Source organism: Lepisosteus oculatus, unplaced genomic scaffold (assembly GCF_040954835.1).
Source record: "Lepisosteus oculatus isolate fLepOcu1 unplaced genomic scaffold, fLepOcu1.hap2 HAP2_SCAFFOLD_95, whole genome shotgun sequence".
NCBI lineage: Eukaryota > Metazoa > Chordata > Actinopteri > Semionotiformes > Lepisosteidae > Lepisosteus > Lepisosteus oculatus.
Genome location: NW_027168431.1, coordinates 479182 through 504291, shown reverse-complemented (window position 1 = coordinate 504291; position 25110 = coordinate 479182). Strand labels below are relative to the sequence as shown.

The 25110-nt window shown below is 49.1% G+C and overlaps 18 non-coding genes across 18 annotated transcripts; 11 read left to right on the top strand and 7 right to left on the bottom strand.

The window, feature by feature from the left end:
• Positions 1-222: 222 nt before the first annotated feature.
• On the bottom strand, positions 223-305 carry trnal-cag (transfer RNA leucine (anticodon CAG)). The gene has a single exon. It is a non-coding gene; the product is annotated as a tRNA-Leu (tRNA).
• A 279-nt stretch (positions 306-584) lies between these two features.
• On the top strand, positions 585-656 carry trnam-cau (transfer RNA methionine (anticodon CAU)). Its single transcript has one exon. It is a non-coding gene; the product is annotated as a tRNA-Met (tRNA).
• An 821-nt stretch (positions 657-1477) lies between these two features.
• trnak-cuu (transfer RNA lysine (anticodon CUU)) lies at positions 1478-1550 on the top strand. The gene has a single exon. It is a non-coding gene; the product is annotated as a tRNA-Lys (tRNA).
• A 2791-nt stretch (positions 1551-4341) lies between these two features.
• trnal-cag (transfer RNA leucine (anticodon CAG)) lies at positions 4342-4424 on the bottom strand. The gene has a single exon. It is a non-coding gene; the product is annotated as a tRNA-Leu (tRNA).
• Positions 4425-4703: 279 nt separating this feature from the next.
• trnam-cau (transfer RNA methionine (anticodon CAU)) lies at positions 4704-4775 on the top strand. Its single transcript has one exon. It is a non-coding gene; the product is annotated as a tRNA-Met (tRNA).
• Positions 4776-5596: 821 nt separating this feature from the next.
• On the top strand, positions 5597-5669 carry trnak-cuu (transfer RNA lysine (anticodon CUU)). Its single transcript has one exon. It is a non-coding gene; the product is annotated as a tRNA-Lys (tRNA).
• Positions 5670-8460: 2791 nt separating this feature from the next.
• Positions 8461-8543, bottom strand: trnal-cag (transfer RNA leucine (anticodon CAG)). The gene has a single exon. It is a non-coding gene; the product is annotated as a tRNA-Leu (tRNA).
• A 279-nt stretch (positions 8544-8822) lies between these two features.
• Positions 8823-8894, top strand: trnam-cau (transfer RNA methionine (anticodon CAU)). The gene has a single exon. It is a non-coding gene; the product is annotated as a tRNA-Met (tRNA).
• Positions 8895-9715: 821 nt separating this feature from the next.
• Positions 9716-9788, top strand: trnak-cuu (transfer RNA lysine (anticodon CUU)). Its single transcript has one exon. It is a non-coding gene; the product is annotated as a tRNA-Lys (tRNA).
• A 2791-nt stretch (positions 9789-12579) lies between these two features.
• trnal-cag (transfer RNA leucine (anticodon CAG)) lies at positions 12580-12662 on the bottom strand. Its single transcript has one exon. It is a non-coding gene; the product is annotated as a tRNA-Leu (tRNA).
• A 279-nt stretch (positions 12663-12941) lies between these two features.
• trnam-cau (transfer RNA methionine (anticodon CAU)) lies at positions 12942-13013 on the top strand. The gene has a single exon. It is a non-coding gene; the product is annotated as a tRNA-Met (tRNA).
• An 821-nt stretch (positions 13014-13834) lies between these two features.
• Positions 13835-13907, top strand: trnak-cuu (transfer RNA lysine (anticodon CUU)). Its single transcript has one exon. It is a non-coding gene; the product is annotated as a tRNA-Lys (tRNA).
• Positions 13908-16698: 2791 nt separating this feature from the next.
• On the bottom strand, positions 16699-16781 carry trnal-cag (transfer RNA leucine (anticodon CAG)). Its single transcript has one exon. It is a non-coding gene; the product is annotated as a tRNA-Leu (tRNA).
• A 1172-nt stretch (positions 16782-17953) lies between these two features.
• Positions 17954-18026, top strand: trnak-cuu (transfer RNA lysine (anticodon CUU)). Its single transcript has one exon. It is a non-coding gene; the product is annotated as a tRNA-Lys (tRNA).
• Positions 18027-20817: 2791 nt separating this feature from the next.
• trnal-cag (transfer RNA leucine (anticodon CAG)) lies at positions 20818-20900 on the bottom strand. The gene has a single exon. It is a non-coding gene; the product is annotated as a tRNA-Leu (tRNA).
• A 279-nt stretch (positions 20901-21179) lies between these two features.
• trnam-cau (transfer RNA methionine (anticodon CAU)) lies at positions 21180-21251 on the top strand. The gene has a single exon. It is a non-coding gene; the product is annotated as a tRNA-Met (tRNA).
• An 821-nt stretch (positions 21252-22072) lies between these two features.
• Positions 22073-22145, top strand: trnak-cuu (transfer RNA lysine (anticodon CUU)). The gene has a single exon. It is a non-coding gene; the product is annotated as a tRNA-Lys (tRNA).
• A 2791-nt stretch (positions 22146-24936) lies between these two features.
• trnal-cag (transfer RNA leucine (anticodon CAG)) lies at positions 24937-25019 on the bottom strand. The gene has a single exon. It is a non-coding gene; the product is annotated as a tRNA-Leu (tRNA).
• Between the last annotated feature and the right edge of the window lie 91 nt (positions 25020-25110).

Genomic DNA, 25110 nt, shown 5'->3' with positions numbered 1-25110 from the left:
TGAAGACACGAGGCATTCTTAAACCAGCACTGGGCTGCACGGCCTTCTGTTGTGATCAGGTTATATTCGAGTCAAAAAGCCAGAGCATCCGCTTCCATCCTATGGAGCACGAGCTAAATCGGAAGAGGCAGGGGATACACCTACGCCTATCGGCGCACGTTCCCTGCGTCAGGCTGCTTCACCCATTTGCACCCGACTGGAGACGGCACTGAGCAAGCTTTTTGTCAGGAGTGGGATTCGAACCCACGCCTCCAGGGGAGACTGCGACCTGAACGCAGCGCCTTAGACCGCTCGGCCATCCTGACGCGGGCCCCCTGTCCCGGGGCGGTCTGATGAGCCACCGCGATCCCACTACGCTCCTCGAGTATCGCACTGTTATTAATACTACAGTGTGACTCCAGCATTAAAATGTTTGGAAAATGTGTCGGCTTTTATAATCCAGTGTAGAGCAGCATGTGATGATTTGTGCTACAACACCAAGCGCTCAAAGTGACGTCTGCGTTTGTCGTTGAAACTTTCAACTCTTTCATCACTTATGTAGGAAATAAAAAGAGCAGTTGTGCGCCACACACAGAGGGGCCGTCAGCAGAGTGGCGCAGCGGAAGCGTGCTGGGCCCATAACCCAGAGGTCGATGGATCGAAACCATCCTCTGCTACGTGTGTCCTATGCACGATTCATAAGCATGCCATTGGGTTAGCAAAGTGCCTTCAAATAGTCTGCATCTCCCTTTCTTTAAATTCTGTCCTGAGTTTCTCTCTCGTGTGTGTTTGTGCAAGCTTGACACTTGCGGGACTCTTTAATCTTCACCAATACGGAGATGACCAAATGTGTCTTCGGTTGTTCTGAGGTCTTTGATAGTTTCTTTGAAAGCTTCAACTGAACCTCGAAATCGAAGCAGTTATGTTTATATTGATTTCTCGCGTTAATCATTACGAACCAGGAACAGCCAGCACACTCGGTCGCATTAGTAATTATGTCACGTCTCTACTTAGCAGAGCATTCAAAGGCCCACTGGAAGTAGTAAAGCACTAAAACACTGCAAAACTGAACTCGGGAAAATCATACTGGGAGCTCTGAGCGATGTCTGCATCCAAGCCATCCAATACGGACTCTGAAACCTTGGAATATCAACACTATGATGCGCTACCTTTTACCTGGAGCAAAACGATGGAATTAGAAGAATGCTTACCGCAGGATACAACTGTGCCGCTGTTATTTGGAGCACGGTTTTCACTTGCATGAAAACTACAGCAGAACGTAGAAGGATGATCACTGAGGAGTCCACGCGGGCATGCTGAGGAGATTGTAGGTCGTACATTTCAATGATTACTGACATTTGCGCTGCTGGAGGTACAGTAATCAACAAAGAACAGGGTGTGCTACTCTCGAATCCGGTCAGCACATGATGAAAAGCCAGGAAGTATACCTTGTCAAATTGCCGTCAACAGGGACAAGTTAACCACCAGCTCCACCGGCGCCCGGCTAGCTCAGTCGGTAGAGCATGAGACTCTTAATCTCAGGGTCGTGGGTTCGAGCCCCACGTTGGGCGGTGCCCGTCTCCTTATTAACAAAGTTTCCCGCTCATCCTTGAACCTCTTACACCTCGATGGTACCGAGCACTGCGTTTTAATGCACAGGTGTGATCAAACCGAGATGAAAAGGGCGTATCTAGCTCCTTGCCCGAGAGATAAATCAAGGGTTCCGCAGATAATCCCTTGGCTCCGGTCACCGGGACGCAGATAGGAGCTGCAGCCATCATAACTTGTATGAAAACTAAGAAGAGCTCCTGTCTATTTACAGTTTCATTTACTCTAGCGTTTCCTTAAACATTGCGTGTACGAAGGCTAAGAAATTGGAGAGCTATTCTAATACAATAACTATTAGGAATCTTTTGGGCATAACAGTTTCACTGTGATTTTGCAGGTAACACGTACGTTGGGAAAACATTTTGAACGCGATCAATAACCGCACTGGAAAAATGTGGGAAAGAAAGGGCGAAAAGCGACTCTTCAACATGTGGAAATATCTTCCTGAGCGGAGCCCTCTTCTCGAAGCTCAACACTCTGCAAGAGTCACTTCTCCCAACTTGCGCCCGCAGGTTTCCGTAGTGTGCCTGCAAAGAGCCATCCGCTTGAGACAGGTGCACCTCCCGATTTCATTGAACTAAGCTAGATGCACAATTTCTAATGCAGCCTTCATCACAATAGACAGTTCATTTCTCGAAAGCTTGTCGTAAAAAAAGGAAACAAAGAACGAAAACGTATAGCTGACAATCTTCTGAAGATGCAGATTCAGCTTTGGGGAAATGGACATTTTATGTATGCAGATGCTTTTCAAGCGCTGGTTTTAGAACGTCGCTGTGCTTCCAGCATCCTTTTCAGCCTTCTAAACTGGCTACCGAGGTGCCGATCACATTGTAAAGCGGTTGAGAGGCCGGAGCTGCTCAAACCGCTCTTGCCGTTTCCCATCAATCAAAAGCACTATGTTGTTTCTTTGTATGGAAAGCTTTTCAAGTCTGGCATCGACACGCACCTTTCCTGAAACGTCCAAAAGGTGAATGCTTCGCAAAGAAATCCAGTCTACCTTCAGGGGGCATGATGTTGAAATCGGAATGAGCCCTGGGTGGGCTTGAAGCAGCAGCTGTTCAGTTAACAGCTGCACAGAAACGCACCCCGCTTGCTTTGTATCATTCGCAAGTTTCTGGTTAAAGAGTAAAAAAGGCTGGAATTCTTCTGCCAGCCGGCAGGATTTCTTCTGCACTCACCCAGAAAAGCCAAGAATTGTATTTCATCTTTCGCAAGCTGTATTTTCCAGGAGGAGAATGAATACTTGCATTAAACTGAATCAAGCCGACAGAGACGCACAGCCGTTGTTTTTCTCCATGGGAAGTTTTTCGTTAAGGAAAAACACCGTTGTCATTTTCTTGCCAGCCGGCGGTATTTCTTGTGCAGCGATGAGCCAGATTTGTATTTCGTATTTCGCAAGTTGTGTGAATTTCTTGAAGTTGAAAGTGAATTCGCTCCAGAAAAGAAATGTCCAGTCGCATGAAAGCCGTGGCTGTTTGTTAAACCGCAGGACCTGAGCTTGCGTTCTGTTTCTCATGGCGTTCGCAAAGGCGATTCCTGCCTTTAAAACTGCTGTGACTGCGACTGAAAGTGGCGTGTGGCGCAGCTTCTAAAGTCTTGTTGACGCTCCTCGATGTTGCTTTCTCTCTGCCTAAGGAAGCTCGATTGTCGCGTCGGAACGGGGAGACCTAATCCTTCCAGCTTTAAGCCACCCTTCAGTCTTCTGAAGGGTGTCCGAGTGCTAGCATGTCATTTGGCTTTTTTTTGGGGGGAAGCGGAGAGCGACATTGAAAAAGGTTACCGCCGCTGCCTCGCCCTCCGTGTTAAATGATCGCAAGCCGGCGGCGGCGGCGCTCCCTGTAGTCGTGGCCGAGCGGTTAAGGCGATGGGCTAGAAAGCCATTGGGGTCTCCCCGCGTCGGCTCGAATCCTGCCCACTACGGCGCCCTTCTCCTGTCGCTTCGGCCTGCCAAGAAAAAGGCGGAGTGCCGTTTCTCTCTTCCTGCTTCTTGTACAAACGCTAAATCGCTTGGACCTGCTGCCTTGGAAGTAATGTCTTCAACATCCACCAGTGACATTTCACAGCTGGAAGCACACAGCCACGCTTTTGGCATTGGCATGTCTTTTGCGCCCTACTTCCAGCCTTTGAAGACCTAATTATTCAAACTGAAAGAACCGGCTGAATGAGTGTTTGCAGTGCACCAGGAGGAGCAGGGACCATAGCATTGGAGGGGTGAGGATGGCGCAGATGGAAACGTTTTCATGCGCTCCTCTGGGAGGAATGAAAAGAAAAGACGAAACCGGAAACAGTAGTAGCCGCAAGAGGAAGTGTCTTCAAGCGCCAAGCAAGCGCTCCTCGTTAGTATAGTGGTGCGTATCCCCGCCTGTCACGTGGGAGACCAGGGATGGATTGCTTGACGGCGAGCCAGGTTGCTTTTCTCCCATCAGATTCCAACCGCTAATGCTAACGCAGTGTGTGGGAGCTTACATGCTTTTCCTTTCCTGTCTTTTTCGGACGACTATTCCAAAGGGGTAACCTGAAGGAATAGGGGCCTGAAGACACGAGGCATTCTTAAACCAGCACTGGGCTGCACGGCCTTCTGTTGTGATCAGGTTATATTCGAGTCAAAAAGCCAGAGCATCCGCTTCCATCCTATGGAGCACGAGCTAAATCGGAAGAGGCAGGGGATACACCTACGCCTATCGGCGCACGTTCCCTGCGTCAGGCTGCTTCACCCATTTGCACCCGACTGGAGACGGCACTGAGCAAGCTTTTTGTCAGGAGTGGGATTCGAACCCACGCCTCCAGGGGAGACTGCGACCTGAACGCAGCGCCTTAGACCGCTCGGCCATCCTGACGCGGGCCCCCTGTCCCGGGGCGGTCTGATGAGCCACCGCGATCCCACTACGCTCCTCGAGTATCGCACTGTTATTAATACTACAGTGTGACTCCAGCATTAAAATGTTTGGAAAATGTGTCGGCTTTTATAATCCAGTGTAGAGCAGCATGTGATGATTTGTGCTACAACACCAAGCGCTCAAAGTGACGTCTGCGTTTGTCGTTGAAACTTTCAACTCTTTCATCACTTATGTAGGAAATAAAAAGAGCAGTTGTGCGCCACACGCAGAGAGGCCGTCAGCAGAGTGGCGCAGCGGAAGCGTGCTGGGCCCATAACCCAGAGGTCGATGGATCGAAACCATCCTCTGCTACGTGTGTCCTATGCACGATTCATAAGCATGCCATTGGGTTAGCAAAGTGCCTTCAAATAGTCTGCATCTCCCTTTCTTTAAATTCTGTCCTGAGTTTCTCTCTCGTGTGTGTTTGTGCAAGCTTGACACTTGCGGGACTCTTTAATCTTCACCAATACGGAGATGACCAAATGTGTCTTCGGTTGTTCTGAGGTCTTTGATAGTTTCTTTGAAAGCTTCAACTGAACCTCGAAATCGAAGCAGTTATGTTTATATTGATTTCTCGCGTTAATCATTACGAACCAGGAACAGCCAGCACACTCGGTCGCATTAGTAATTATGTCACGTCTCTACTTAGCAGAGCATTCAAAGGCCCACTGGAAGTAGTAAAGCACTAAAACACTGCAAAACTGAACTCGGGAAAATCATACTGGGAGCTCTGAGCGATGTCTGCATCCAAGCCATCCAATACGGACTCTGAAACCTTGGAATATCAACACTATGATGCGCTACCTTTTACCTGGAGCAAAACGATGGAATTAGAAGAATGCTTACCGCAGGATACAACTGTGCCGCTGTTATTTGGAGCACGGTTTTCACTTGCATGAAAACTACAGCAGAACGTAGAAGGATGATCACTGAGGAGTCCACGCGGGCATGCTGAGGAGATTGTAGGTCGTACATTTCAATGATTACTGACATTTGCGCTGCTGGAGGTACAGTAATCAACAAAGAACAGGGTGTGCTACTCTCGAATCCGGTCAGCACATGATGAAAAGCCAGGAAGTATACCTTGTCAAATTGCCGTCAACAGGGACAAGTTAACCACCAGCTCCACCGGCGCCCGGCTAGCTCAGTCGGTAGAGCATGAGACTCTTAATCTCAGGGTCGTGGGTTCGAGCCCCACGTTGGGCGGTGCCCGTCTCCTTATTAACAAAGTTTCCCGCTCATCCTTGAACCTCTTACACCTCGATGGTACCGAGCACTGCGTTTTAATGCACAGGTGTGATCAAACCGAGATGAAAAGGGCGTATCTAGCTCCTTGCTCGAGAGATAAATCAAGGGTTCCGCAGATAATCCCTTGGCTCCGGTCACCGGGACGCAGATAGGAGCTGCAGCCATCATAACTTGTATGAAAACTAAGAAGAGCTCCTGTCTATTTACAGTTTCATTTACTCTAGCGTTTCCTTAAACATTGCGTGTACGAAGGCTAAGAAATTGGAGAGCTATTCTAATACAATAACTATTAGGAATCTTTTGGGCATAACAGTTTCACTGTGATTTTGCAGGTAACACGTACGTTGGGAAAACATTTTGAACGCGATCAATAACCGCACTGGAAAAATGTGGGAAAGAAAGGGCGAAAAGCGACTCTTCAACATGTGGAAATATCTTCCTGAGCGGAGCCCTCTTCTCGAAGCTCAACACTCTGCAAGAGTCACTTCTCCCAACTTGCGCCCGCAGGTTTCCGTAGTGTGCCTGCAAAGAGCCATCCGCTTGAGACAGGTGCACCTCCCGATTTCATTGAACTAAGCTAGATGCACAATTTCTAATGCAGCCTTCATCACAATAGACAGTTCATTTCTCGAAAGCTTGTCGTAAAAAAAGGAAACAAAGAACGAAAACGTATAGCTGACAATCTTCTGAAGATGCAGATTCAGCTTTGGGGAAATGGACATTTTATGTATGCAGATGCTTTTCAAGCGCTGGTTTTAGAACGTCGCTGTGCTTCCAGCATCCTTTTCAGCCTTCTAAACTGGCTACCGAGGTGCCGATCACATTGTAAAGCGGTTGAGAGGCCGGAGCTGCTCAAACCGCTCTTGCCGTTTCCCATCAATCAAAAGCACTATGTTGTTTCTTTGTATGGAAAGCTTTTCAAGTCTGGCATCGACACGCACCTTTCCTGAAACGTCCAAAAGGTGAATGCTTCGCAAAGAAATCCAGTCTACCTTCAGGGGGCATGATGTTGAAATCGGAATGAGCCCTGGGTGGGCTTGAAGCAGCAGCTGTTCAGTTAACAGCTGCACAGAAACGCACCCCGCTTGCTTTGTATCATTCGCAAGTTTCTGGTTAAAGAGTAAAAAAGGCTGGAATTCTTCTGCCAGCCGGCAGGATTTCTTCTGCACTCACCCAGAAAAGCCAAGAATTGTATTTCATCTTTCGCAAGCTGTATTTTCCAGGAGGAGAATGAATACTTGCATTAAACTGAATCATGCCGACAGAGACGCACAGCCGTTGTTTTTCTCCATGGGAAGTTTTTCGTTAAGGAAAAACACCGTTGTCATTTTCTTGCCAGCCGGCGGTATTTCTTGTGCAGCGATGAGCCAGATTTGTATTTCGTATTTCGCAAGTTGTGTGAATTTCTTGAAGTTGAAAGTGAATTCGCTCCAGAAAAGAAATGTCCAGTCGCATGAAAGCCGTGGCTGTTTGTTAAACCGCAGGACCTGAGCTTGCGTTCTGTTTCTCATGGCGTTCGCAAAGGCGATTCCTGCCTTTAAAACTGCTGTGACTGCGACTGAAAGTGGCGTGTGGCGCAGCTTCTAAAGTCTTGTTGACGCTCCTCGATGTTGCTTTCTCTCTGCCTAAGGAAGTTCGATTGTCGCGTCGGAACGGGGAGACCTAATCCTTCCAGCTTTAAGCCACCCTTCAGTCTTCTGAAGGGTGTCCGAGTGCTAGCATGTCATTTGGCTTTTTTTTGGGGGGAAGCGGAGAGCGACATTGAAAAAGGTTACCGCCGCCGCCTCGCCCTCCGTGTTAAATGATCGCAAGCCGGCGGCGGCGGCGCTCCCTGTAGTCGTGGCCGAGCGGTTAAGGCGATGGGCTAGAAAGCCATTGGGGTCTCCCCGCGTCGGCTCGAATCCTGCCCACTACGGCGCCCTTCTCCTGTCGCTTCGGCCTGCCCAGAAAAAGGCGGAGTGCCGTTTCTCTCTTCCTGCTTCTTGTACAAACGCTAAATCGCTTGGACCTGCTGCCTTGGAAGTAATGTCTTCAACATCCACCAGTGACATTTCACAGCTGGAAGCACACAGCCACGCTTTTGGCATTGGCATGTCTTTTGCGCCCTACTTCCAGCCTTTGAAGACCTAATTATTCAAACTGAAAGAACCAGCTGAATGAGTGTTTGCAGTGCACCAGGAGGAGCAGGGACCATAGCATTGGAGGGGTGAGGATGGCGCAGATGGAAACGTTTTCATGCGCTCCTCTGGGAGGAATGAAAAGAAAAGACGAAACCGGAAACAGTAGTAGCCGCAAGAGGAAGTGTCTTCAAGCGCCAAGCAAGCGCTCCTCGTTAGTATAGTGGTGCGTATCCCCGCCTGTCACGTGGGAGACCAGGGATGGATTGCTTGACGGCGAGCCAGGTTGCTTTTCTCCCATCAGATTCCAACCGCTAATGCTAACGCAGTGTGTGGGAGCTTACATGCTTTTCCTTTCCCGTCTTTTTCGGACGACTATTCCAAAGGGGTAACCTGAAGGAATAGGGGCCTGAAGACACGAGGCATTCTTAAACCAGCACTGGGCTGCACGGCCTTCTGTTGTGATCAGGTTATATTCGAGTCAAAAAGCCAGAGCATCCGCTTCCATCCTATGGAGCACGAGCTAAATCGGAAGAGGCAGGGGATACACCTACGCCTATCGGCGCACGTTCCCTGCGTCAGGCTGCTTCACCCATTTGCACCCGACTGGAGACGGCACTGAGCAAGCTTTTTGTCAGGAGTGGGATTCGAACCCACGCCTCCAGGGGAGACTGCGACCTGAACGCAGCGCCTTAGACCGCTCGGCCATCCTGACGCGGGCCCCCTGTCCCGGGGCGGTCTGATGAGCCACCGCGATCCCACTACGCTCCTCGAGTATCGCACTGTTATTAATACTACAGTGTGACTCCAGCATTAAAATGTTTGGAAAATGTGTCGGCTTTTATAATCCAGTGTAGAGCAGCATGTGATGATTTGTGCTACAACACCAAGCGCTCAAAGTGACGTCTGCGTTTGTCGTTGAAACTTTCAACTCTTTCATCACTTATGTAGGAAATAAAAAGAGCAGTTGTGCGCCACACGCAGAGGGGCCGTCAGCAGAGTGGCGCAGCGGAAGCGTGCTGGGCCCATAACCCAGAGGTCGATGGATCGAAACCATCCTCTGCTACGTGTGTCCTATGCACGATTCATAAGCATGCCATTGGGTTAGCAAAGTGCCTTCAAATAGTCTGCATCTCCCTTTCTTTAAATTCTGTCCTGAGTTTCTCTCTCGTGTGTGTTTGTGCAAGCTTGACACTTGCGGGACTCTTTAATCTTCACCAATACGGAGATGACCAAATGTGTCTTCGGTTGTTCTGAGGTCTTTGATAGTTTCTTTGAAAGCTTCAACTGAACCTCGAAATCGAAGCAGTTATGTTTATATTGATTTCTCGCGTTAATCATTACGAACCAGGAACAGCCAGCACACTCGGTCGCATTAGTAATTATGTCACGTCTCTACTTAGCAGAGCATTCAAAGGCCCACTGGAAGTAGTAAAGCACTAAAACACTGCAAAACTGAACTCGGGAAAATCATACTGGGAGCTCTGAGCGATGTCTGCATCCAAGCCATCCAATACGGACTCTGAAACCTTGGAATATCAACACTATGATGCGCTACCTTTTACCTGGAGCAAAACGATGGAATTAGAAGAATGCTTACCGCAGGATACAACTGTGCCGCTGTTATTTGGAGCACGGTTTTCACTTGCATGAAAACTACAGCAGAACGTAGAAGGATGATCACTGAGGAGTCCACGCGGGCATGCTGAGGAGATTGTAGGTCGTACATTTCAATGATTACTGACATTTGCGCTGCTGGAGGTACAGTAATCAACAAAGAACAGGGTGTGCTACTCTCGAATCCGGTCAGCACATGATGAAAAGCCAGGAAGTATACCTTGTCAAATTGCCGTCAACAGGGACAAGTTAACCACCAGCTCCACCGGCGCCCGGCTAGCTCAGTCGGTAGAGCATGAGACTCTTAATCTCAGGGTCGTGGGTTCGAGCCCCACGTTGGGCGGTGCCCGTCTCCTTATTAACAAAGTTTCCCGCTCATCCTTGAACCTCTTACACCTCGATGGTACCGAGCACTGCGTTTTAATGCACAGGTGTGATCAAACCGAGATGAAAAGGGCGTATCTAGCTCCTTGCCCGAGAGATAAATCAAGGGTTCCGCAGATAATCCCTTGGCTCCGGTCACCGGGACGCAGATAGGAGCTGCAGCCATCATAACTTGTATGAAAACTAAGAAGAGCTCCTGTCTATTTACAGTTTCATTTACTCTAGCGTTTCCTTAAACATTGCGTGTACGAAGGCTAAGAAATTGGAGAGCTATTCTAATACAATAACTATTAGGAATCTTTTGGGCATAACAGTTTCACTGTGATTTTGCAGGTAACACGTACGTTGGGAAAACATTTTGAACGCGATCAATAACCGCACTGGAAAAATGTGGGAAAGAAAGGGCGAAAAGCGACTCTTCAACATGTGGAAATATCTTCCTGAGCGGAGCCCTCTTCTCGAAGCTCAACACTCTGCAAGAGTCACTTCTCCCAACTTGCGCCCGCAGGTTTCCGTAGTGTGCCTGCAAAGAGCCATCCGCTTGAGACAGGTGCACCTCCCGATTTCATTGAACTAAGCTAGATGCACAATTTCTAATGCAGCCTTCATCACAATAGACAGTTCATTTCTCGAAAGCTTGTCGTAAAAAAAGGAAACAAAGAACGAAAACGTATAGCTGACAATCTTCTGAAGATGCAGATTCAGCTTTGGGGAAATGGACATTTTATGTATGCAGATGCTTTTCAAGCGCTGGTTTTAGAACGTCGCTGTGCTTCCAGCATCCTTTTCAGCCTTCTAAACTGGCTACCGAGGTGCCGATCACATTGTAAAGCGGTTGAGAGGCCGGAGCTGCTCAAACCGCTCTTGCCGTTTCCCATCAATCAAAAGCACTATGTTGTTTCTTTGTATGGAAAGCTTTTCAAGTCTGGCATCGACACGCACCTTTCCTGAAACGTCCAAAAGGTGAATGCTTCGCAAAGAAATCCAGTCTACCTTCAGGGGGCATGATGTTGAAATCGGAATGAGCCCTGGGTGGGCTTGAAGCAGCAGCTGTTCAGTTAACAGCTGCACAGAAACGCACCCCGCTTGCTTTGTATCATTCGCAAGTTTCTGGTTAAAGAGTAAAAAAGGCTGGAATTCTTCTGCCAGCCGGCAGGATTTCTTCTGCACTCACCCAGAAAAGCCAAGAATTGTATTTCATCTTTCGCAAGCTGTATTTTCCAGGAGGAGAATGAATACTTGCATTAAACTGAATCATGCCGACAGAGACGCACAGCCGTTGTTTTTCTCCATGGGAAGTTTTTCGTTAAGGAAAAACACCGTTGTCATTTTCTTGCCAGCCGGCGGTATTTCTTGTGCAGCGATGAGCCAGATTTGTATTTCGTATTTCGCAAGTTGTGTGAATTTCTTGAAGTTGAAAGTGAATTCGCTCCAGAAAAGAAATGTCCAGTCGCATGAAAGCCGTGGCTGTTTGTTAAACCGCAGGACCTGAGCTTGCGTTCTGTTTCTCATGGCGTTCGCAAAGGCGATTCCTGCCTTTAAAACTGCTGTGACTGCGACTGAAAGTGGCGTGTGGCGCAGCTTCTAAAGTCTTGTTGACGCTCCTCGATGTTGCTTTCTCTCTGCCTAAGGAAGTTCGATTGTCGCGTCGGAACGGGGAGACCTAATCCTTCCAGCTTTAAGCCACCCTTCAGTCTTCTGAAGGGTGTCCGAGTGCTAGCATGTCATTTGGCTTTTTTTTGGGGGGAAGCGGAGAGCGACATTGAAAAAGGTTACCGCCGCCGCCTCGCCCTCCGTGTTAAATGATCGCAAGCCGGCGGCGGCGGCGCTCCCTGTAGTCGTGGCCGAGCGGTTAAGGCGATGGGCTAGAAAGCCATTGGGGTCTCCCCGCGTCGGCTCGAATCCTGCCCACTACGGCGCCCTTCTCCTGTCGCTTCGGCCTGCCCAGAAAAAGGCGGAGTGCCGTTTCTCTCTTCCTGCTTCTTGTACAAACGCTAAATCGCTTGGACCTGCTGCCTTGGAAGTAATGTCTTCAACATCCACCAGTGACATTTCACAGCTGGAAGCACACAGCCACGCTTTTGGCATTGGCATGTCTTTTGCGCCCTACTTCCAGCCTTTGAAGACCTAATTATTCAAACTGAAAGAACCGGCTGAATGAGTGTTTGCAGTGCACCAGGAGGAGCAGGGACCATAGCATTGGAGGGGTGAGGATGGCGCAGATGGAAACGTTTTCATGCGCTCCTCTGGGAGGAATGAAAAGAAAAGACGAAACCGGAAACAGTAGTAGCCGCAAGAGGAAGTGTCTTCAAGCGCCAAGCAAGCGCTCCTCGTTAGTATAGTGGTGCGTATCCCCGCCTGTCACGTGGGAGACCAGGGATGGATTGCTTGACGGCGAGCCAGGTTGCTTTTCTCCCATCAGATTCCAACCGCTAATGCTAACGCAGTGTGTGGGAGCTTACATGCTTTTCCTTTCCCGTCTTTTTCGGACGACTATTCCAAAGGGGTAACCTGAAGGAATAGGGGCCTGAAGACACGAGGCATTCTTAAACCAGCACTGGGCTGCACGGCCTTCTGTTGTGATCAGGTTATATTCGAGTCAAAAAGCCAGAGCATCCGCTTCCATCCTATGGAGCACGAGCTAAATCGGAAGAGGCAGGGGATACACCTACGCCTATCGGCGCACGTTCCCTGCGTCAGGCTGCTTCACCCATTTGCACCCGACTGGAGACGGCACTGAGCAAGCTTTTTGTCAGGAGTGGGATTCGAACCCACGCCTCCAGGGGAGACTGCGACCTGAACGCAGCGCCTTAGACCGCTCGGCCATCCTGACGCGGGCCCCCTGTCCCGGGGCGGTCTGATGAGCCACCGCGATCCCACTACGCTCCTCGAGTATCGCACTGTTATTAATACTACAGTGTGACTCCAGCATTAAAATGTTTGGAAAATGTGTCGGCTTTTATAATCCAGTGTAGAGCAGCATGTGATGATTTGTGCTACAACACCAAGCGCTCAAAGTGACGTCTGCGTTTGTCGTTGAAACTTTCAACTCTTTCATCACTTATGTAGGAAATAAAAAGAGCAGTTGTGCGCCACACGCAGAGGGGCCGTCAGCAGAGTGGCGCAGCGGAAGCGTGCTGGGCCCATAACCCAGAGGTCGATGGATCGAAACCATCCTCTGCTACGTGTGTCCTATGCACGATTCATAAGCATGCCATTGGGTTAGCAAAGTGCCTTCAAATAGTCTGCATCTCCCTTTCTTTAAATTCTGTCCTGAGTTTCTCTCTCGTGTGTGTTTGTGCAAGCTTGACACTTGCGGGACTCTTTAATCTTCACCAATACGGAGATGACCAAATGTGTCTTCGGTTGTTCTGAGGTCTTTGATAGTTTCTTTGAAAGCTTCAACTGAACCTCGAAATCGAAGCAGTTATGTTTATATTGATTTCTCGCGTTAATCATTACGAACCAGGAACAGCCAGCACACTCGGTCGCATTAGTAATTATGTCACGTCTCTACTTAGCAGAGCATTCAAAGGCCCACTGGAAGTAGTAAAGCACTAAAACACTGCAAAACTGAACTCGGGAAAATCATACTGGGAGCTCTGAGCGATGTCTGCATCCAAGCCATCCAATACGGACTCTGAAACCTTGGAATATCAACACTATGATGCGCTACCTTTTACCTGGAGCAAAACGATGGAATTAGAAGAATGCTTACCGCAGGATACAACTGTGCCGCTGTTATTTGGAGCACGGTTTTCACTTGCATGAAAACTACAGCAGAACGTAGAAGGATGATCACTGAGGAGTCCACGCGGGCATGCTGAGGAGATTGTAGGTCGTACATTTCAATGATTACTGACATTTGCGCTGCTGGAGGTACAGTAATCAACAAAGAACAGGGTGTGCTACTCTCGAATCCGGTCAGCACATGATGAAAAGCCAGGAAGTATACCTTGTCAAATTGCCGTCAACAGGGACAAGTTAACCACCAGCTCCACCGGCGCCCGGCTAGCTCAGTCGGTAGAGCATGAGACTCTTAATCTCAGGGTCGTGGGTTCGAGCCCCACGTTGGGCGGTGCCCGTCTCCTTATTAACAAAGTTTCCCGCTCATCCTTGAACCTCTTACACCTCGATGGTACCGAGCACTGCGTTTTAATGCACAGGTGTGATCAAACCGAGATGAAAAGGGCGTATCTAGCTCCTTGCCCGAGAGATAAATCAAGGGTTCCGCAGATAATCCCTTGGCTCCGGTCACCGGGACGCAGATAGGAGCTGCAGCCATCATAACTTGTATGAAAACTAAGAAGAGCTCCTGTCTATTTACAGTTTCATTTACTCTAGCGTTTCCTTAAACATTGCGTGTACGAAGGCTAAGAAATTGGAGAGCTATTCTAATACAATAACTATTAGGAATCTTTTGGGCATAACAGTTTCACTGTGATTTTGCAGGTAACACGTACGTTGGGAAAACATTTTGAACGCGATCAATAACCGCACTGGAAAAATGTGGGAAAGAAAGGGCGAAAAGCGACTCTTCAACATGTGGAAATATCTTCCTGAGCGGAGCCCTCTTCTCGAAGCTCAACACTCTGCAAGAGTCACTTCTCCCAACTTGCGCCCGCAGGTTTCCGTAGTGTGCCTGCAAAGAGCCATCCGCTTGAGACAGGTGCACCTCCCGATTTCATTGAACTAAGCTAGATGCACAATTTCTAATGCAGCCTTCATCACAATAGACAGTTCATTTCTCGAAAGCTTGTCGTAAAAAAAGGAAACAAAGAACGAAAACGTATAGCTGACAATCTTCTGAAGATGCAGATTCAGCTTTGGGGAAATGGACATTTTATGTATGCAGATGCTTTTCAAGCGCTGGTTTTAGAACGTCGCTGTGCTTCCAGCATCCTTTTCAGCCTTCTAAACTGGCTACCGAGGTGCCGATCACATTGTAAAGCGGTTGAGAGGCCGGAGCTGCTCAAACCGCTCTTGCCGTTTCCCATCAATCAAAAGCACTATGTTGTTTCTTTGTATGGAAAGCTTTTCAAGTCTGGCATCGACACGCACCTTTCCTGAAACGTCCAAAAGGTGAATGCTTCGCAAAGAAATCCAGTCTACCTTCAGGGGGCATGATGTTGAAATCGGAATGAGCCCTGGGTGGGCTTGAAGCAGCAGCTGTTCAGTTAACAGCTGCACAGAAACGCACCCCGCTTGCTTTGTATCATTCGCAAGTTTCTGGTTAAAGAGTAAAAAAGGCTGGAATTCTTCTGCCAGCCGGCAGGATTTCTTCTGCACTCACCCAGAAAAGCCAAGAATTGTATTTCATCTTTCGCAAGCTGTATTTTCCAGGAGGAGAATGAATACTTGCATTAAACTGAATCATGCCGACAGAGACGCACAGCCGTTGTTTTTCTCCATGGGAAGTTTTTCGTTAAGGAAAAACACCGTTGTCATTTTCTTGCCAGCCGGCGGTATTTCTTGTGCAGCGATGAGCCAGATTTGTATTTCGTATTTCGCAAGTTGTGTGAATTTCTTGAAGTTGAAAGTGAATTCGCTCCAGAAAAGAAATGTCCAGTCGCATGAAAGCCGTGGCTGTTTGTTAAACCGCAGGACCTGAGCTTGCGTTCTGTTTCTCATGGCGTTCGCAAAGGCGATTCCTGCCTTTAAAACTGCTGTGACTGCGACTGAAAGTGGCGTGTGGCGCAGCTTCTAAAGTCTTGTTGACGCTCCTCGATGTTGCTTTCTCTCTGCCTAAGGAAGTTCGATTGTCGCGTCGGAACGGGGAGACCTAATCCTTCCAGCTTTAAGCCACCCTTCAGTCTTCTGAAGGGTGTCCGAGTGCTAGCATGTCATTTGGCTTTTTTTTGGGGGGAAGCGGAGAGCGACATTGAAAAAGGTTACCGCCGCCGCCTCGCCCTCCGTGTTAAATGATCGCAAGCCGGCGGCGGCGGCGCTCCCTGTAGTCGTGGCCGAGCGGTTAAGGCGATGGGCTAGAAAGCCATTGGGGTCTCCCCGCGTCGGCTCGAATCCTGCCCACTACGGCGCCCTTCTCCTGTCGCTTCGGCCTGCCCAGAAAAAGGCGGAGTGCCGTTTCTCTCTTCCTGCTTCTTGTACAAACGCTAAATCGCTTGGACCTGCTGCCTTGGAAGTAATGTCTTCAACATCCACCAGTGACATTTCACAGCTGGAAGCACACAGCCACGCTTTTGGCATTGGCATGTCTTTTGCGCCCTACTTCCAGCCTTTGAAGACCTAATTATTCAAACTGAAAGAACCGGCTGAATGAGTGTTTGCAGTGCACCAGGAGGAGCAGGGACCATAGCATTGGAGGGGTGAGGATGGCGCAGATGGAAACGTTTTCATGCGCTCCTCTGGGAGGAATGAAAAGAAAAGACGAAACCGGAAACAGTAGTAGCCGCAAGAGGAAGTGTCTTCAAGCGCCAAGCAAGCGCTCCTCGTTAGTATAGTGGTGCGTATCCCCGCCTGTCACGTGGGAGACCAGGGATGGATTGCTTGACGGCGAGCCAGGTTGCTTTTCTCCCATCAGATTCCAACCGCTAATGCTAACGCAGTGTGTGGGAGCTTACATGCTTTTCCTTTCCCGTCTTTTTCGGACGACTATTCCAAAGGGGTAACCTGAAGGAATAGGGGCCTGAAGACACGAGGCATTCTTAAACCAGCACTGGGCTGCACGGCCTTCTGTTGTGATCAGGTTATATTCGAGTCAAAAAGCCAGAGCATCCGCTTCCATCCTATGGAGCACGAGCTAAATCGGAAGAGGCAGGGGATACACCTACGCCTATCGGCGCACGTTCCCTGCGTCAGGCTGCTTCACCCATTTGCACCCGACTGGAGACGGCACTGAGCAAGCTTTTTGTCAGGAGTGGGATTCGAACCCACGCCTCCAGGGGAGACTGCGACCTGAACGCAGCGCCTTAGACCGCTCGGCCATCCTGACGCGGGCCCCCTGTCCCGGGGCGGTCTGATGAGCCACCGCGATCCCACTACGCTCCTCGAGTATCGCACTGTTATTAATACTACAGTGTGACTCCAGCATTAAAATGTTTGGAAAATGTGTCGGCTTTTATAATCCAGTGTAGAGCAGCATGTGATGATTTGTGCTACAACACCAAGCGCTCAAAGTGACGTCTGCGTTTGTCGTTGAAACTTTCAACTCTTTCATCACTTATGTAGGAAATAAAAAGAGCAGTTGTGCGCCACACGCAGAGGGGCCGTCAGCAGAGTGGCGCAGCGGAAGCGTGATGGGCCCATAACCCAGAGGTCGATGGATCGAAACCATCCTCTGCTACGTGTGTCCTATGCACGATTCATAAGCATGCCATTGGGTTAGCAAAGTGCCTTCAAATAGTCTGCATCTCCCTTTCTTTAAATTCTGTCCTGAGTTTCTCTCTCGTGTGTGTTTGTGCAAGCTTGACACTTGCGGGACTCTTTAATCTTCACCAATACGGAGATGACCAAATGTGTCTTCGGTTGTTCTGAGGTCTTTGATAGTTTCTTTGAAAGCTTCAACTGAACCTCGAAATCGAAGCAGTTATGTTTATATTGATTTCTCGCGTTAATCATTACGAACCAGGAACAGCCAGCACACTCGGTCGCATTAGTAATTATGTCACGTCTCTACTTAGCAGAGCATTCAAAGGCCCACTGGAAGTAGTAAAGCACTAAAACACTGCAAAACTGAACTCGGGAAAATCATACTGGGAGCTCTGAGCGATGTCTGCATCCAAGCCATCCAATACGGACTCTGAAACCTTGGAATATCAACACTATGATGCGCTACCTTTTACCTGGAGCAAAACGATGGAATTAGAAGAATGCTTACCGCAGGATACAACTGTGCCGCTGTTATTTGGAGCACGGTTTTCACTTGCATGAAAACTACAGCAGAACGTAGAAGGATGATCACTGAGGAGTCCACGCGGGCATGCTGAGGAGATTGTAGGTCGTACATTTCAATGATTACTGACATTTGCGCTGCTGGAGGTACAGTAATCAACAAAGAACAGGGTGTGCTACTCTCGAATCCGGTCAGCACATGATGAAAAGCCAGGAAGTATACCTTGTCAAATTGCCGTCAACAGGGACAAGTTAACCACCAGCTCCACCGGCGCCCGGCTAGCTCAGTCGGTAGAGCATGAGACTCTTAATCTCAGGGTCGTGGGTTCGAGCCCCACGTTGGGCGGTGCCCGTCTCCTTATTAACAAAGTTTCCCGCTCATCCTTGAACCTCTTACACCTCGATGGTACCGAGCACTGCGTTTTAATGCACAGGTGTGATCAAACCGAGATGAAAAGGGCGTATCTAGCTCCTTGCCCGAGAGATAAATCAAGGGTTCCGCAGATAATCCCTTGGCTCCGGTCACCGGGACGCAGATAGGAGCTGCAGCCATCATAACTTGTATGAAAACTAAGAAGAGCTCCTGTCTATTTACAGTTTCATTTACTCTAGCGTTTCCTTAAACATTGCGTGTACGAAGGCTAAGAAATTGGAGAGCTATTCTAATACAATAACTATTAGGAATCTTTTGGGCATAACAGTTTCACTGTGATTTTGCAGGTAACACGTACGTTGGGAAAACATTTTGAACGCGATCAATAACCGCACTGGAAAAATGTGGGAAAGAAAGGGCGAAAAGCGACTCTTCAACATGTGGAAATATCTTCCTGAGCGGAGCCCTCTTCTCGAAGCTCAACACTCTGCAAGAGTCACTTCTCCCAACTTGCGCCCGCAGGTTTCCGTAGTGTGCCTGCAAAGAGCCATCCGCTTGAGACAGGTGCACCTCCCGATTTCATTGAACTAAGCTAGATGCACAATTTCTAATGCAGCCTTCATCACAATAGACAGTTCATTTCTCGAAAGCTTGTCGTAAAAAAAGGAAACAAAGAACGAAAACGTATAGCTGACAATCTTCTGAAGATGCAGATTCAGCTTTGGGGAAATGGACATTTTATGTATGCAGATGCTTTTCAAGCGCTGGTTTTAGAACGTCGCTGTGCTTCCAGCATCCTTTTCAGCCTTCTAAACTGGCTACCGAGGTGCCGATCACATTGTAAAGCGGTTGAGAGGCCGGAGCTGCTCAAACCGCTCTTGCCGTTTCCCATCAATCAAAAGCACTATGTTGTTTCTTTGTATGGAAAGCTTTTCAAGTCTGGCATCGACACGCACCTTTCCTGAAACGTCCAAAAGGTGAATGCTTCGCAAAGAAATCCAGTCTACCTTCAGGGGGCATGATGTTGAAATCGGAATGAGCCCTGGGTGGGCTTGAAGCAGCAGCTGTTCAGTTAACAGCTGCACAGAAACGCACCCCGCTTGCTTTGTATCATTCGCAAGTTTCTGGTTAAAGAGTAAAAAAGGCTGGAATTCTTCTGCCAGCCGGCAGGATTTCTTCTGCACTCACCCAGAAAAGCCAAGAATTGTATTTCATCTTTCGCAAGCTGTATTTTCCAGGAGGAGAATGAATACTTGCATTAAACTGAATCATGCCGACAGAGACGCACAGCCGTTGTTTTTCTCCATGGGAAGTTTTTCGTTAAGGAAAAACACCGTTGTCATTTTCTTGCCAGCCGGCGGTATTTCTTGTGCAGCGATGAGCCAGATTTGTATTTCGTATTTCGCAAGTTGTGTGAATTTCTTGAAGTTGAAAGTGAATTCGCTCCAGAAAAGAAATGTCCAGTCGCATGAAAGCCGTGGCTGTTTGTTAAACCGCAGGACCTGAGCTTGCGTTCTGTTTCTCATGGCGTTCGCAAAGGCGATTCCTGCCTTTAAAACTGCTGTGACTGCGACTGAAAGTGGCGTGTGGCGCAGCTTCTAAAGTCTTGTTGACGCTCCTCGATGTTGCTTTCTCTCTGCCTAAGGAAGTTCGATTGTCGCGTCGGAACGGGGAGACCTAATCCTTCCAGCTTTAAGCCACCCTTCAGTCTTCTGAAGGGTGTCCGAGTGCTAGCATGTCATTTGGCTTTTTTTTGGGGGGAAGCGGAGAGCGACATTGAAAAAGGTTACCGCCGCCGCCTCGCCCTCCGTGTTAAATGATCGCAAGCCGGCGGCGGCGGCGCTCCCTGTAGTCGTGGCCGAGCGGTTAAGGCGATGGGCTAGAAAGCCATTGGGGTCTCCCCGCGTCGGCTCGAATCCTGCCCACTACGGCGCCCTTCTCCTGTCGCTTCGGCCTGCCCAGAAAAAGGCGGAGTGCCGTTTCTCTCTTCCTGCTTCTTGTACAAACGCTAAATCGCTTGGACCTGCTGCCTTGGAAGTAATGTCTTCAACATCCACCAGTGACATTTCACAGCTGGAAGCACACAGCCACGCTTTTGGCATTGGCATGTCTTTTGCGCCCTACTTCCAGCCTTTGAAGACCTAATTATTCAAACTGAAAGAACCGGCTGAATGAGTGTTTGCAGTGCACCAGGAGGAGCAGGGACCATAGCATTGGAGGGGTGAGGATGGCGCAGATGGAAACGTTTTCATGCGCTCCTCTGGGAGGAATGAAAAGAAAAGACGAAACCGGAAACAGTAGTAGCCGCAAGAGGAAGTGTCTTCAAGCGCCAAGCAAGCGCTCCTCGTTAGTATAGTGGTGCGTATCCCCGCCTGTCACGTGGGAGACCAGGGATGGATTGCTTGACGGCGAGCCAGGTTGCTTTTCTCCCATCAGATTCCAACCGCTAATGCTAACGCAGTGTGTGGGAGCTTACATGCTTTTCCTTTCCCGTCTTTTTCGGACGACTATTCCAAAGGGGTAACCTGAAGGAATAGGGGCCTGAAGACACGAGGCATTCTTAAACCAGCACTGGGCTGCACGGCCTTCTGTTGTGATCAGGTTATATTCGAGTCAAAAAGCCAGAGCATCCGCTTCCATCCTATGGAGCACGAGCTAAATCGGAAGAGGCAGGGGATACACCTACGCCTATCGGCGCACGTTCCCTGCGTCAGGCTGCTTCACCCATTTGCACCCGACTGGAGACGGCACTGAGCAAGCTTTTTGTCAGGAGTGGGATTCGAACCCACGCCTCCAGGGGAGACTGCGACCTGAACGCAGCGCCTTAGACCGCTCGGCCATCCTGACGCGGGCCCCCTGTCCCGGGGCGGTCTGATGAGCCACCGCGATCCCACTACGCTCCTCGAGTATCGCACTGTTATTAATACTACAGTGTGACTCCAGCATTAAAATGTTTGGAAAATGTGTCGGCTTTTATAATCCAGTGTAGAGCAGCATGTGATGATTTGTGCTACAACACCAAGCGCTCAAAGTGACGTCTGCGTTTGTCGTTGAAACTTTCAACTCTTTCATCACTTATGTAGGAAATAAAAAGAGCAGTTGTGCGCCACACGCAGAGGGGCCGTCAGCAGAGTGGCGCAGCGGAAGCGTGCTGGGCCCATAACCCAGAGGTCGATGGATCGAAACCATCCTCTGCTACGTGTGTCCTATGCACGATTCATAAGCATGCCATTGGGTTAGCAAAGTGCCTTCAAATAGTCTGCATCTCCCTTTCTTTAAATTCTGTCCTGAGTTTCTCTCTCGTGTGTGTTTGTGCAAGCTTGACACTTGCGGGACTCTTTAATCTTCACCAATACGGAGATGACCAAATGTGTCTTCGGTTGTTCTGAGGTCTTTGATAGTTTCTTTGAAAGCTTCAACTGAACCTCGAAATCGAAGCAGTTATGTTTATATTGATTTCTCGCGTTAATCATTACGAACCAGGAACAGCCAGCACACTCGGTCGCATTAGTAATTATGTCACGTCTCTACTTAGCAGAGCATTCAAAGGCCCACTGGAAGTAGTAAAGCACTAAAACACTGCAAAACTGAACTCGGGAAAATCATACTGGGAGCTCTGAGCGATGTCTGCATCCAAGCCATCCAATACGGACTCTGAAACCTTGGAATATCAACACTATGATGCGCTACCTTTTACCTGGAGCAAAACGATGGAATTAGAAGAATGCTTACCGCAGGATACAACTGTGCCGCTGTTATTTGGAGCACGGTTTTCACTTGCATGAAAACTACAGCAGAACGTAGAAGGATGATCACTGAGGAGTCCACGCGGGCATGCTGAGGAGATTGTAGGTCGTACATTTCAATGATTACTGACATTTGCGCTGCTGGAGGTACAGTAATCAACAAAGAACAGGGTGTGCTACTCTCGAATCCGGTCAGCACATGATGAAAAGCCAGGAAGTATACCTTGTCAAATTGCCGTCAACAGGGACAAGTTAACCACCAGCTCCACCGGCGCCCGGCTAGCTCAGTCGGTAGAGCATGAGACTCTTAATCTCAGGGTCGTGGGTTCGAGCCCCACGTTGGGCGGTGCCCGTCTCCTTATTAACAAAGTTTCCCGCTCATCCTTGAACCTCTTACACCTCGATGGTACCGAGCACTGCGTTTTAATGCACAGGTGTGATCAAACCGAGATGAAAAGGGCGTATCTAGCTCCTTGCCCGAGAGATAAATCAAGGGTTCCGCAGATAATCCCTTGGCTCCGGTCACCGGGACGCAGATAGGAGCTGCAGCCATCATAACTTGTATGAAAACTAAGAAGAGCTCCTGTCTATTTACAGTTTCATTTACTCTAGCGTTTCCTTAAACATTGCGTGTACGAAGGCTAAGAAATTGGAGAGCTATTCTAATACAATAACTATTAGGAATCTTTTGGGCATAACAGTTTCACTGTGATTTTGCAGGTAACACGTACGTTGGGAAAACATTTTGAACGCGATCAATAACCGCACTGGAAAAATGTGGGAAAGAAAGGGCGAAAAGCGACTCTTCAACATGTGGAAATATCTTCCTGAGCGGAGCCCTCTTCTCGAAGCTCAACACTCTGCAAGAGTCACTTCTCCCAACTTGCGCCCGCAGGTTTCCGTAGTGTGCCTGCAAAGAGCCATCCGCTTGAGACAGGTGCACCTCCCGATTTCATTGAACTAAGCTAGATGCACAATTTCTAATGCAGCCTTCATCACAATAGACAGTTCATTTCTCGAAAGCTTGTCGTAAAAAAAGGAAACAAAGAACGAAAACGTATAGCTGACAATCTTCTGAAGATGCAGATTCAGCTTTGGGGAAATGGACATTTTATGTATGCAGATGCTTTTCAAGCGCTGGTTTTAGAACGTCGCTGTGCTTCCAGCATCCTTTTCAGCCTTCTAAACTGGCTACCGAGGTGCCGATCACATTGTAAAGCGGTTGAGAGGCCGGAGCTGCTCAAACCGCTCTTGCCGTTTCCCATCAATCAAAAGCACTATGTTGTTTCTTTGTATGGAAAGCTTTTCAAGTCTGGCATCGACACGCACCTTTCCTGAAACGTCCAAAAGGTGAATGCTTCGCAAAGAAATCCAGTCTACCTTCAGGGGGCATGATGTTGAAATCGGAATGAGCCCTGGGTGGGCTTGAAGCAGCAGCTGTTCAGTTAACAGCTGCACAGAAACGCACCCCGCTTGCTTTGTATCATTCGCAAGTTTCTGGTTAAAGAGTAAAAAAGGCTGGAATTCTTCTGCCAGCCGGCAGGATTTCTTCTGCACTCACCCAGAAAAGCCAAGAATTGTATTTCATCTTTCGCAAGCTGTATTTTCCAGGAGGAGAATGAATACTTGCATTAAACTGAATCATGCCGACAGAGACGCACAGCCGTTGTTTTTCTCCATGGGAAGTTTTTCGTTAAGGAAAAACACCGTTGTCATTTTCTTGCCAGCCGGCGGTATTTCTTGTGCAGCGATGAGCCAGATTTGTATTTCGTATTTCGCAAGTTGTGTGAATTTCTTGAAGTTGAAAGTGAATTCGCTCCAGAAAAGAAATGTCCAGTCGCATGAAAGCCGTGGCTGTTTGTTAAACCGCAGGACCTGAGCTTGCGTTCTGTTTCTCATGGCGTTCGCAAAGGCGATTCCTGCCTTTAAAACTGCTGTGACTGCGACTGAAAGTGGCGTGTGGCGCAGCTTCTAAAGTCTTGTTGACGCTCCTCGATGTTGCTTTCTCTCTGCCTAAGGAAGTTCGATTGTCGCGTCGGAACGGGGAGACCTAATCCTTCCAGCTTTAAGCCACCCTTCAGTCTTCTGAAGGGTGTCCGAGTGCTAGCATGTCATTTGGCTTTTTTTTGGGGGGAAGCGGAGAGCGACATTGAAAAAGGTTACCGCCGCCGCCTCGCCCTCCGTGTTAAATGATCGCAAGCCGGCGGCGGCGGCGCTCCCTGTAGTCGTGGCCGAGCGGTTAAGGCGATGGGCTAGAAAGCCATTGGGGTCTCCCCGCGTCGGCTCGAATCCTGCCCACTACGGCGCCCTTCTCCTGTCGCTTCGGCCTGCCCAGAAAAAGGCGGAGTGCCGTTTCTCTCTTCCTGCTTCTTGTACAAACGCTAAATCGCTTGGACCTGCTGCCTTGGAAGTAATGTCTTCAACATCCACCAGTGACATTTCACAGCTGGAAGCACACAGCCACGCTTTTGGCATTGGCATGTCTTTTGCGCCCTACTTCCAGCCTTTGAAGACCTAATTATTCAAACTGAAAGAACCGGCTGAATGAGTGTTTGCAGTGCACCAGGAGGAGCAGGGACCATAGCATTGGAGGGGTGAGGATGGCGCAGATGGAAACGTTTTCATGCGCTCCTCTGGGAGGAATGAAAAGAAAAGACGAAACCGGAAACAGTAGTAGCCGCAAGAGGAAGTGTCTTCAAGCGCCAAGCAAGCGCTCCTCGTTAGTATAGTGGTGCGTATCCCCGCCTGTCACGTGGGAGACCAGGGATGGATTGCTTGACGGCGAGCCAGGTTGCTTTTCTCCCATCAGATTCCAACCGCTAATGCTAACGCAGTGTGTGGGAGCTTACATGCTTTTCCTTTCCCGTCTTTTTCGGACGACTATTCCAAAGGGGTAACCTGAAGGAATAGGGGCCTGAAGACACGAGGCATTCTTAAACCAGCACTGGGCTGCACGGCCTTCTGTTGTGATCAGGTTATATTCGAGTCAAAAAGCCAGAGCATCCGCTTCCATCCTATGGAGCACGAGCTAAATCGGAAGAGGCAGGGGATACACCTACGCCTATCGGCGCACGTTCCCTGCGTCAGGCTGCTTCACCCATTTGCACCCGACTGGAGACGGCACTGAGCAAGCTTTTTGTCAGGAGTGGGATTCGAACCCACGCCTCCAGGGGAGACTGCGACCTGAACGCAGCGCCTTAGACCGCTCGGCCATCCTGACGCGGGCCCCCTGTCCCGGGGCGGTCTGATGAGCCACCGCGATCCCACTACGCTCCTCGAGTATCGCACTGTTATTAATACTACAGTGTGAC